Consider the following 13,427-nt stretch of genomic DNA (forward strand, 5'->3'; position numbering starts at 1 on the left):
CGGCACTACCTACAAGGGGACTGTGCGGCACTACCTACAAGGGGACTGTGCGGCACTACCTACAAGGGGGCTGTGCGGCACTACCTACAAGGGGGCTGTGCGGCACTACCTACAAGGGGGCTGTGCGGCACTACCTACAAGGGGACTGTGCGGCACTACCTACAAGGGGGCTGTGCGGCACTACCTACAAGGGGGCTGTGCGGCACTACCTACAAGAGGGATGTGCGGCACTACCTACAAGAGGGCTGTGCGGCACTACCTACAAGAGGGCTGTGTGGCACTACCTGCAAGGGGGCTGTGCAGCACTATCTACAAGGTATGGCACAATCTACAGGGGGACATTATCTACAAGGCGGCGCTGTGTGTGGCAGCCATGGGAGGGGGCATTATACTGTGTGGGGGCCACTAAGCGGACATTTTACTGTGTATGGGGCACTACAGGGGGCAATATACTGTGTGTGGCACTTAGGGGGCATAATATTATGTGAGCACAACTAGAGGACAAAATACAGTGTCCTTGAAGGGGTTATAATATATTATATTATTAAATATTATTTTATACAGTGTGGGGGCATTATACTTTTTTATGGGGCATTTTTTTATGAGGAGGGTGGGGCGCCATCTATCTTAAGGCCTGCCCCGAATCCTCTCATGTGTGATACTGTCTACTGACCTGTGTATCTAATCCTATCATGTGTGATACTGTGCTGCTGAGCCAGTGTATCTAATCCTATCATGTGTGATACTGTCTGCTGGGCTGTGTATCTAATCCTATCATGTGTGATATTGTCTACTGACCTGTGTACCTAATCCTATCATGTGTGATACTGTCTGCTGAGCCAGTGTATCTAATCATATCATGTGTGATACTGTCTGCTGAGCCAGTGTATCTAATCCTATCATGTGTGATACTGTCTGCTGAGCCAGTGTATCTAATCCTATCATGTGTGATACTGTCTGCTGAGCCAGTGTATCGAATCCTATCATGTGTGATACTGTGCTGCTGAGGCGGTGTATCTAATCCTATCATGTGTGATACTGTCTGATGAGCCAGTGTATCTAATCCTATTATGTGATACCGTGATCTTAGCTGGTGTATCAAGTCATTTATATTTGGTACATTCCACGATTCTTTGTAGAAATACTATAGGAGCCGCTCAGCAGTGAAGTAGTTAACCTCGACATGTTCTCTGTCCTTCCGCATTGTGGCTTCGGTTGTTGGCTTCCTCTATGACATGACACCATTTATTGAACACTCTGCTCACAGGTGACGTCGCGTCCTTGGTACATTGTGGTGGGACACTAGATCTTCATACATGGCCGAAAAATCCCGACCAAGTGTCTCTGTACTGGACAAACTTTTTTAATTCAGCCATATAATGGGCGGTTGTTTATCTGCGTCTCAGAGAGACACGCACCCTGTCATCTCCAGGGTAATGTGTCTACAATACTAAAAGATATGTCTCTAAACCACATCCCTGTGACCTTCATCCAGAACATTAAAGCCCCTGACACACCTCCGCTCTGCTGACCCTACACAATGCATTGAACTATGGCTGAAAAGCCTTATATTCATTGTTTACATTAACCCCTGCACACTTGTTACATTGTCATGAATATTGGACACATGATGTCATTTCCTCTACTGTAATCCATGACCAGCAAACCGGTCAAAACTCAAGTAAACTCTTTCCACGAGCACTAGAGGGTGAAGACATAAGTGTATGACGGTCGGGTCAATATATGGTGACATTAAGACAAGCCGACTTTCTACTTGTTACATTGTCATGAATATTGGACACATGGTGTCATTTCCTCTACTGTAATCCATGACCAGCAAACCGGTCAAAACTCAAGTAAACTCTTTCCACGAGTACTAGAGGGTGAAGACATAAGTGTATGACGGTCGGGTCAATATATGGTGACATTAGGACCAAGCCGACCTTCCACTTGTTACATTGCAGTTTTACAAAGGCCAAACAGGGATACAAAGTATCAATAATTGTATGTCTAGTATATGTACAGTGTGTTCATAAAGCGGAGCGTATCTAGTAACCTGTATACACTTGTATCTACAATGGTCCTCATCCTGTGGTTCTCTAGCTGTTGTGAAACTACAGTACAACTACTTGGGGATGCTTGGAGTTGTAGTCTAACCACAGATGGAGAATTACAGGTTGGAGATCACTGACCTAGAATATAGCACTGGAATGCTGTGCTCACCCCTACAATGAGCTTTTTTCAGGTAAGGGTAGGAGTTGGGGTTCCCCAGGACGAGAGATGTTGCAATCTATGAAAATTTGCTTCACATATCCTATTATAGAGGCATAAATCCCTAATATAAGATGATGAAGTCGGAAATTTGGATCCATAATAAAGCATTTCAGCCTCCATTGTCTAATATCAGGCCCATAATAAGATATTTTTTCATTTCTACAGACCGGGAAAAAAATAAACATTATTTGTTGCACATGATGCAACTACATGTGGTACTTTATAATTGTGTATTTTGTAAATTAGACACAAGTATCAGCTCTGCCTCCTATAACTAGCTCAAGCCACCTATATACACTTATAGCTAAAGGGTGAAGACACAAAAATACAACTGCCGGCACATTATACCGTGGCATAATGCATAAGACAACCTTGTTATTTTGTATATTGCATGGAAGATACAATTTATCAGCCCTCTGCTTGTAAGGGTATGTTCACACGGCTTATTTTGGCCGTTTTGCGTGCCGTAAATGGACGAAAAATGGCCGAAAAATCGGAAGCAGAACACCACCAAACATCTGCCCATGTACGCGGCCGTTTTGAAAAAAGGCCACAAAAAAGAAGTGCATGTCACTTCTTGAGACGTTTTTGGAGCCGTTTTTCATAGACTATATAGAAAAACAGTTCCAAAAACGGACGTTAAAAACGCGACTTTGAATAAAAAACTTCTAAAAATCGGGAGTTGTTTTCCCTTGACATGTTCAACAAACCAGTGCTGCTCAAATCATTCTTGCACCTAGAGGGTGAATACACATACATAACTACTGGCACATTATAACATGGCAGAACACATAAGACATCCTTTTTGTATATTTCATAGACAGTACAAAGTATCCAAAAAGTTTGAGCTTTTTATATTCAACAAGACAGTGCACTGAAGTCACCTTATTACCCTTATACCTAGAGGGTGAAAACACAACATCACAACTGATGGCACATCAGACCAAAGCACAAAGCATAGGACAAGTTATTTTGTATTGTCTAGTAGATACATACAGTAGTATTAGCTTTACTTGTGCCTCAAAGTTTAACAAGCCAGTGAAGCTGATGTCATCTTAATACCCTTATACCTAGAGGGTGAAAAGACAACAACACACCTGTTGGCACATCAGACCAAAGCACAAAGCATAGGACAAGTTATTTTGCACTGTCTAGTAGATACATACAGTAGTAACAGCATTACTTGTGCCTCGATGTTCAACAAGCCAGTGCAGTTTAATACACTTACATCTGTAGAATGAATGAGAATAGATGGCACAGTGCATGACACATTATAAGGAGACCTAAGGCATGACACACTCTTGTTACATTGTATAATATACTAGAAACAAAGTATCAGCTCTGCCTAGTGTATACATATAACCCAAAGCAGCCCAAGTCACCTATATAAACAAGAGGATGAAGCAATACGTGTAGTATATGATTGCTGTAATGATATAAAGCATTTGGCAGCCTTCATGGTGCTATAAAATATCAGTTCTGCGTATTGTTTATATGCAAACTGCTATACAAACACCAGGGCATGGGAAGGAATGAGTTAACTCCTGCACCTAGAAGGCGAATAAACAAATTGCTGCCAAATTACAATGTGAGTTCAAGCATCGACCACACGTTACAATGTATTCTATATAGAATTATATTAGTAAAGTATATACACCTGTATATAGAAAGCGTGGGTATATTATATGATGACATAAGGTTTCCTGCGGCTGTCAGCGCATGCTGAGAGTTGTAGTTTTGCAACAGCTGGAAAGCGACAGAAGAGGAAATAAAGTATCCCTTCCATGTTTGTATAGCAAGTCAGTGCAACTCAAGAAAAATATACCCCAAGGCAAGGTAAACTGAACAGAAACCACCAAAACCTACACCAAGAGGGCAAATAATGATCTGTGTTATTGCTGGCATGAGTATAAGCCATACTTCCACATTGTCTTCTATACTGGATACAAAGTATCAGTTCCGCCTATAGCAATGCATGATCAGAAAATTATAATAAGCCAAGAATAATATATCAGTGACTCCTGGGGCAATATACTGTGATAGAGGTGCCTCCAGAATGTTACAATGTAAAGCTTAAAAAGTAAATATTGACTATAAAAGTATCAATTCCACCTATTGCAATACATGTCCAGCAGAGCCAGTGCCAGTCATGCCAACTCTGCGGACGACTAAGACACGGTTCAAACTTGTACGCCAGAGGGAGAATAAAGCTATATACAGTGACTGGCACATTATACGGTGACATAAGGTATAAGGAGCTCTTACCTGGCGATCTCCTTCCCCTGGTGTTGTCTATAGGAGTGTGGCGATGGAATGTGGCAGTGGGCAGGTGTGCAGGCTCGCTCCTCCTCTTCTCCTCTGTGCTGCTGAATAGCTAGGAGGTCCCCCCCCCCAGAGCTAGCACACACCCCTGATTACTCAACACACTTCCTTATCTCATGCATGAAACTGAAGAATGTGAGGGAAGATCTGCCATTTCTACCCGGGAAGTAGCAGCAGCCTTCACATACATGGAGGGAGAATGTGTAATGTGCCCTGCAGGGACTGGATGGAGGCAGATGCAGGGACAATGGGGGGGGGGGGACCAGGTTCTTGGTCCTTATTTTATTCTCTATATTTTACGGCTGCGTTCACACAATTTTCTTGTGTTTCAACTCATTTCAATCCAATCTGGGGATAATTGATGCATATTAATGACCTGTAGATAATAGCTGACATTGTAAGCGATGTCAAGGTCGCAAGTTGCACAGGCTGCCATCGGAGAATGGGGTCAGCCGCAGTACATGGACCGCCGTGGCGCTGTGGGTGGAAAAATTCAGAGTCCCAGTAGTCGGACCCCCTGCCGATCAGGAAGTGATCGCTTTTTTTGGCTGGAGCAGTGCTTTAGCCGTTAGCTGATATGGGCTAAAATAACAAATAATGATTTATTTCACTTTCAAATCTACAATCTGAGTGTGAACCGGCTCTTGATGGTGATCGGTTATTATAAAGGAGTCTGCACTGCAGCACAAGTTCCAGTATATCTATAACGGTGGTCATCTTAAACTATCCGGGTTCATGAAGAGAATGCAAGAGCAACAGTGTAGACTGACACACAACATGCACTGTAGGTGAGAAGGAGCACATAATGTATATTTGCTGTTCCGCTTTAAAAAAAAACCACAGTGAATATTTTTGACATCTGCTACAATGTTGCAAATATATTGGATAGTTGGTTTTAAGGGTCAGTTCACACAGAGTTTTTGTTTTTACACTTTTTTGACGCGGAAACCGCGTCCGAAAACACGCCGAAAATACCTCCCATTGATTTCAATGGGAGGCGGAGGCGTTTTTTTCCCGCGAGCAGAAAAAACGGCTCGTGGGAATAAGGAGCACAAGGTCACAAGGGAATGTAAATTATATAGGGAGCCCATGCCCCATCTCCGGGGCCCATGTAAAAGGGCCACGTCTCCCAATGAGTTATGTGACGCAGGTGGCATTGCACTGACATGATCTACATATAGAAATTATATTTCATGGAAATTATAAAATCTAAAAAACAAATGACTACACCTTATCAGGATGTAACGTTTTACTTCAAGACACATTCAAAATCTTCACCTGAAATTGACTGTGAAAACTGTGGTGAAAATGTAACAAGTTTCTGGTAACAACGGAAAACATTTCATGTATAATAAATATAATAAAATACAGTCCATACTCCAGGAGCACCAGTTTCTTAACAAAAGTTTGGGGATGCCCCAGGGATCCGACCTTAGTCCCTTTTGGATACAAAGTTTCAAAAATTAGGCAGCACTCAAAGATAAGAGTAAAAAAAGAGCTATTTTATTAGCCTTTCTTTGCTTGAGAAAAGCTCCAGTGTGTGCAGCCGCTACCGCAACAGCGCTAATAAAATAGATCTTTTTTTCAACTTATCTTTGAGTGCTGCCTAATTTTTGAAACTTTATAAATAGATATTCCGATAATTTGTAAGGGTCTGACGGAGGAGCGAAGAATGTGTAAATAACATCCTCAAACCCATAAAGCCACTGGCCTAGGGAACGAAGTAGATACAAGTTTACTACAGCAGAGAGGCTAACTAAGGGCAAAGCCCCACGTGGCGGAATTGCTCTTGAATTCCGCTGCGGACACTCCACAGCGTTAATCCGCAGCGGAGCCGTTTCTCCATTGCCTTCTACTTCTTTTTAGTAGGCTTCGTTTAGACGAGGCTGAAAATTACGCTGCGGAGCATAGGCTGCGGAGCGGAATTTGGTGTCCGCAGCATACAATGGCTGTTGCGGAGTTGTGGCGGACTGGTTGCGGACTCATTGCGGAAGTTCTCCATTGACTTCAATGGAGATTCTAATTTCCGCAATGAAGTCCGCAGCTGTCATGCACATGTTATGTGTGCTGCGGATGCGTCTTACTTTTTTGACATGACATTTCTTAATTCTGGCTGGACCTATGTATTTCTAGGTCTACAGCCAGACTGAGGAAGTCAATGGGGCTCCCGTAATTACGGGAGCGTTGCTAGGAGACGTCAGTAAATAGTCACTGTCCAGGGTGCTGAAAGAGTTACGCGATCGGCAGTAACTGTTTCTGCACCCTGGACAGTGACTACCGATCCCAATATACAGCAACCTGTAAAAAAAATAGAAGTTCATACTTACCCAGAACTCCCTGCTTCTGTCTCCAGTCCGGCTTCCCAGGATGACGTTTCAGTGTAAGTGACGGCTGCAGCCAATCACAGGTCAATCACAGGCTGCAGCCAATCACAGGCCAATCACAGGCTGCAGCGGTCACATGGACTACCGCGTCATCCAGGGAGGTCGGCCTGGATGGCGAAAGAGGGACGCGTCACCAAGACAACGGCCGGTAAGTATGAAATTTGTTTACTTTCAATAGGGAAAGTGCTGTCCCTTCTCTCTATCCTGCACTGATAGAGAGAAGGGAAGCACTTTTACCGCAGTCCGCAGCAGCTAGTCCGCATCAATTTACTGCACATTTTGGGCAGATCCGCCACAGAATCTGCAACGCAGATTCTGTGCGGCATTGATGCGGAAAGTTGCGGAGGAAAACCGCCACGTGTGGGCATGCCCTAATAGAGGAAAATAACTAACACTGTCACCTATGTACAAGACTATTACTATTATAATACGGCCCCTATATACAAGAATATAATAACTATAATACTGCTCCTATATACAAGAATATAACTACTATAATACTGCCCCCTATATACAAGAATATAACTACTATAATACTGCCCCTATATAGAAGAATATAACTACTATAATACAGCCCCTATATACAAGAATATAACTACTATAATACTGCCCCCTATATACAAGAATATAACTACTATAATACTGCTCCTATATACAAGAATATAACTACTATAATACTGCTCCTATATACATGAATATAACTACTATAATACTGCCCCTATATACAAGAATATAACTACTATAATACTACTCCTATATACAAGAATATAACTACTATAATACTGCCCCTATATACAAGAATATAACTACTATAATACTGCCTCCTATATACAAGAATATAACTACTATAATACTGCTCCTATATACAAGAATATAACTACTATAATACTGCCCCCTATATACAAGAATATAACTACTATAATACTGCCCCTATATACAAGAATATAACTACTATTATATTACTCCCTATATACAAGAATATAACTACTATATGGACAAAGCCCCACGTGGCGGAATTGCTCTTGAATTCCGCTGCGGACACTCCGCAGCGTTAATCCGCAGCGTTAATCCGCAGCGGAGCCGTTTCTCCATTGCCTTCCACTTCTTTTTAGTAGGCTTCGTTTAGACGTGGCTGAAAATGACGCTGCGGAGCATAGGCTGCGGTGCGGAATTTGGTGTCCGCAGCATACAATGAATGTTGCGGAGCAGTGGCGGACTGGTTGCGGACCCATTGCGGAAGTTCTCCATTAACTTCAATGGAGATTCTAAATTCCGCAATGAAGTCCGCAGCTGTCATGCACATGTTATGTGTGCTGCGGATGCGTCTTGCTTTTTTGACATGACATTTCTTCATTCTGGCTGGACCTATGTATTTCTAGGTCTACAGCCAGACTGAGGAAGTCAATGGGGATCCCGTAATTACGGGAGCGTTGCTAGGAGACGTTAGTAAATAGTCACTGTCCAGGGTGCTGAAAGAGTTAAGCGATCGGCAGTAACTGTTTCTGCACCCTGGACAGTGACTACCGATCACAATATACAGCAACCTGTCAAAAAAATATAAGTTCATACTTACCCAGAACTCCCTGCTTCTGTCTCCAGTCCGGCCTCCCAGGATGACGTTTCTGTCTAAGTGACGGCTGCAGCCAATCACAGGCTGCAGCGGTCACATGGACTGCCGTGTCATCCAGGGAGGTCGGGCTGGATGCCGAAAGAGGGACGCGTCACCAAGACATCGGCCGGTAAGTATGAAATTATTTTATTTTCACTAGGGAAAGTGCTGTCCCTTCTCTCTATCCTGCACTGATAGAGAGAAGGGAAGCACTTTTACCGCAGTCCGCAGCAGCTAGTCCGCATCAATTTACTGCACATTTTGGGCAGATCCGCAACAGAATCTGCAACGCAGATTCTGTGCGGCATTGATGCGGACAGTTGCGGAGGAAATCCGTGTGGGCATGCCCTAATACTGCCCCTATATACAAGAATATAACTACTATAATACTGCTCCTATATACAAGAATATAACTACTATAATACTGCCTCCTATATACAAGAATATAAATACTATAATACTGCCCCTATATACAAGAATATAACTACTATAATACTGCCTCCTATATACAAGAATATAAATACTATAATACTGCCCCTATATACAAGAATATAACTACTATAATACTGCCTCCTATATACAAGAATATAACTACTATAATACTGCCTCCTATATACAAGAATATAAATACTATAATACTGCCCCTATATAAGAATATAACTACTATTATACTACCCCCTATATACAAGAATATAACTACTATAATACTGCTCCTATATACAAGAATAGAACTACTATAATACTGCCCCTATATACAAGAATATAACTACTATAATACTGCCCCTATATAAGAATATAACTACTATAATACTGCCCCTATATAAGAATATAACTACTATTATACTACCCCCTATATACAAGAATATAAGTACTATAATACTGCTCCTATATACAAGAATATAACTACTATAATACTGCCTCCTATATACAAGAATATAACTACTATAATACTGCCCCTATATACAAGAATATAACTACTATAATACTGCCTCCTATATACAAGAATATAACTACTATAATACTACCCCTATATACAAGAATATAACTACTAAAATACTGCCCCTATATACAAGAATATAACTACTATAATACTGCCCCTATATACATGAATATAACTACTATAATACTGCCCCTATATACAAGAATATAACTACTATAATACTACTCCTATATACAAGAATATAACTACTATAATACTGCCTCCTATATACAAGAATATAACTACTATAATACTGACCCTATATACAAGAATATATCTACTATAATACTACCGTCTATATACAAGAATATAACTACTATAATACTGCTCCTATATACAAGAATAGAACTACTATAATACTGCCCCTATATACAAGAATATATCTACTATAATACTACCGTCTATATACAAGAATATAACTACTATAATACTGCCCCTATATACAAGAATATAACTACTATAATACTGCCCCTATATATAAGAATATAACTACTATAATACTGCTCCTATATACAAGAATATAACTACTATAATACTGCCCCTATATACATGAATATAACTACTATAATACTGCCCCTATATACAAGAATATAACTACTATAATACTACTCCTATATACAAGAATATAACTACTATAATACTGCCTCCTATATACAAGAATATAACTACTATAATACTGACCCTATATACAAGAATATATCTACTATAATACTACCGTCTATATACAAGAATATAACTACTATAATACTGCTCCTATATACAAGAATAGAACTACTATAATACTGCCCCTATATACAAGAATATATCTACTATAATACTGCTCCCTATATACAAGAATATAACTACTATAATACTGCTCATATATACAAGAATATAACTACTATAATACTGCCTCCTATATACAAGAATATAACTACTATAATACTGCCCCCTATATACAAGAATATAACTACTATAATACTGCTCATATATACAAGAATATAACTACTATAATACTGCCCCTATATACAAGAATATAACTACTATAATACTGCCCCTATATATAAGAATATAACTACTATAATACTGCCCCTATATACAAGAATATAACTACTATTAGGCTGGGTTCACACGTGGCGGAATTTCACTTAAATTCCGCTGCGGACACTCCGCAGCGTTAATCCGCAGCGGAGCCGTTTGTCCATTGACTTACACTTTAATTTAGCAGTGTTCGTTTAGACGAGGCGTAAAATTCCGCTGCGGAGCATAGGCTGCGGAGCGGAATTTGGTGTCCGCAGCATGCTCTGTCTGTTGCGGAGCAGTGGCGGACTCATGGCGGAATTTCTCCATTGACTTCAATGGAGATTCTAAGTTCCGCAATGAAGTCCGCAGCTGTCATGCACATGTTATGTGTGCTGCGGATGCGTCTTGCTTTTTTGCCATGACATTTCTTCATTCTGGCTGGACCTATGTATTTCTAGGTCTACAGCCAGACTGAGGAAGTCAATGGGGCTCCCGTAATGACGGGAGCGTTGCTAGGAGACGTCAGTAAATAGTCACTGTCCAGGGTGCTGAAAGAGTTAAGCGATCGGCAGTAACTGTTTCTGCACCCTGGACAGTGACTACCGATCCCAATATACAGCAACCTGTAAAAAAATATAAGTTCATACTTACCCAGAACTCCCTGCTTCTGTCTCCAGTCCGGCCTCCCAGGATGACGTTTCAGTGTAAGTGACGGCTGCAGCCAATCACAGGCCAAGCACAGGCTGCAGCGGTCACATGGACTGGCGCGTCAAACAGGGAGGTCGGGCTGGATGCCGAAAGAGGGACGCGTCACCAAGACAACGGCCGGTAAGTATGAAATTCTTTTACTTTCACTAGGGAAAGTGCTGTCCCTTCTCTCTATCCTGCACTGATAGGGAGAAGGGAAGCACTTTTCCCGCAGTCCGCAGCAGCTAGTCCGCATCAATTTACTGCACATTTTGTGCAGATCCGCAGCAGAATCTGCAACGCAGATTCTGTGCGGCATTGATGCGGACAGTTGCGGAGGAAATCCGCCACGTGTGGTCATGCCCTAATACTGCCTCCTATATACTAGAATATAACTACTATAATACTGCCCCCTATATACAAGAATATAACTACTATAATACTGCCCCCTATATACAAGAATATAACTACTATAATAATGTCTCCTATATACAAGAATATAACTACTATAATACTGCCCCTATATACAAGAATATAACTACTATAATACTGCCCCCTATATACAAGAATATAACTACTATAATACTGCCTCCTATATACAAGAATATAACTACTATAATACTGCCCCCTATATACAATAATATAACTACTATAATACTGCTCCTATATACAAGAATATAACTACTATAATACTGCCCCCTATATACAAGAATATAACTACTATAATACTGCTCCTATATACAAGAATATAACTACTATAATACTGCCCCTATATACAAGAATATAACTACTATAATACTGCCCCTATATACAAGAATATAACTACTATAATACTGCCCCCTATATACAAGAATATAACTACTATAATAATGTCTCCTATATACAAGAATATAACTACTATAATACTGCCCCTATATACAAGAATATAACTACTATAATACTGCTCCTATATACAAGAATATAACTACTATAATACTGCCCCTATATACAAGAATATAACTACTATAATACTGCCCCTATATACAAGAATATAACTACTATAATACTGCCCCTATATACAAGAATATAACTATTATAATACTGCCCACTATATACAAGAATATAACTACTATAATACTGCCCCTATATACAAGAATATAACTACTATAATACTGCCCCCTATATACAAGAATATAACTACTATAATACTGTCTCCTATATAAAAGAATATAACTACTATAATACTGCCCCCTATATACAAGAATATAACTACTATAATACTGTCTCCTATATACAAGAATATAACTACTATAATACTGCCCCCTATATACAAGAATATAACTACTATAATACTGCCCCTATATACAAGAATATAACTACTATAATACTGCCCCTATATACAAGAATATAACTACTATAATACTGCCCCTATATACAAGAATATAACTACTATAATACTGCCCCTATATACAAGAATATAACTATTATAATACTGCCCACTATATACAAGAATATAACTACTATAACACTGCCCCTATATACAAGAATATAACTACTATAATACTGCCCACTATATACAAGAATATAACTACTATAATACTGTCTCCTATATACAAGAATATAACTACTATAATACTGCCCCCTATATACAAGAATATAACTACTATAATACTGTCTCCTATATACAAGAATATAACTACTATAATACTGCCCCCTATATACAATAATATAACTACTATAATACTGCCTCCTATATACAAGAATATAACTACTATAATACTGCCCACTATATACAAGAATATAACTACTATAATACTCCTCCTATATACAAGAATATAACTACTATAAGGGCATGACCACACGTGGCGGATTTCCTCCGCAACTGTCCGCATCAATGCCGCACAGAATCTGCGTTGCAGATTCTGCTGCGGATCTGCACAAAATGTGCAGTAAATTGATGCGGACTAGCTGCTGCGGACTGCGGTAAAAGTACTTCCCTTCTCCCTATCAATGCAGGATAGAGAGAAGGGACAGCACTTTCCCTTGTGAAAGTCAAAGAAATTCATACTTACCGCCCGTTGTCTTGGTGACGCGTCCCTCTTTCGGCATCCACCCCGATCTCCCTGGATGACGCGGCAGTCCATGTGACCGCTGCAGCCTGTTATTAGCCTGTGATTGGCTGCAGCCGTCA

The 13,427-nt window shown here is 40.3% G+C and overlaps 1 protein-coding gene across 1 annotated transcript in view; it reads right to left on the reverse strand.

The window, feature by feature from the left end:
- PTK2B (protein tyrosine kinase 2 beta) overlaps window positions 1-4,642 on the reverse strand; it is a 188,466-nt gene extending 183,824 nt beyond the window's left edge. The window contains exon 1 of the mRNA XM_075860829.1: window positions 4,540-4,642. The gene's annotated coding sequence lies outside the window, so the exon portion shown is untranslated. The remainder of the gene's footprint in view (window positions 1-4,539) is intronic.
- Between the last annotated feature and the right edge of the window lie 8,785 nt (window positions 4,643-13,427).

This window comes from Rhinoderma darwinii, chromosome 4, assembly GCF_050947455.1.
Source record: "Rhinoderma darwinii isolate aRhiDar2 chromosome 4, aRhiDar2.hap1, whole genome shotgun sequence".
In the NCBI taxonomy this organism is placed as follows: Eukaryota; Metazoa; Chordata; class Amphibia; order Anura; family Rhinodermatidae; genus Rhinoderma; species Rhinoderma darwinii.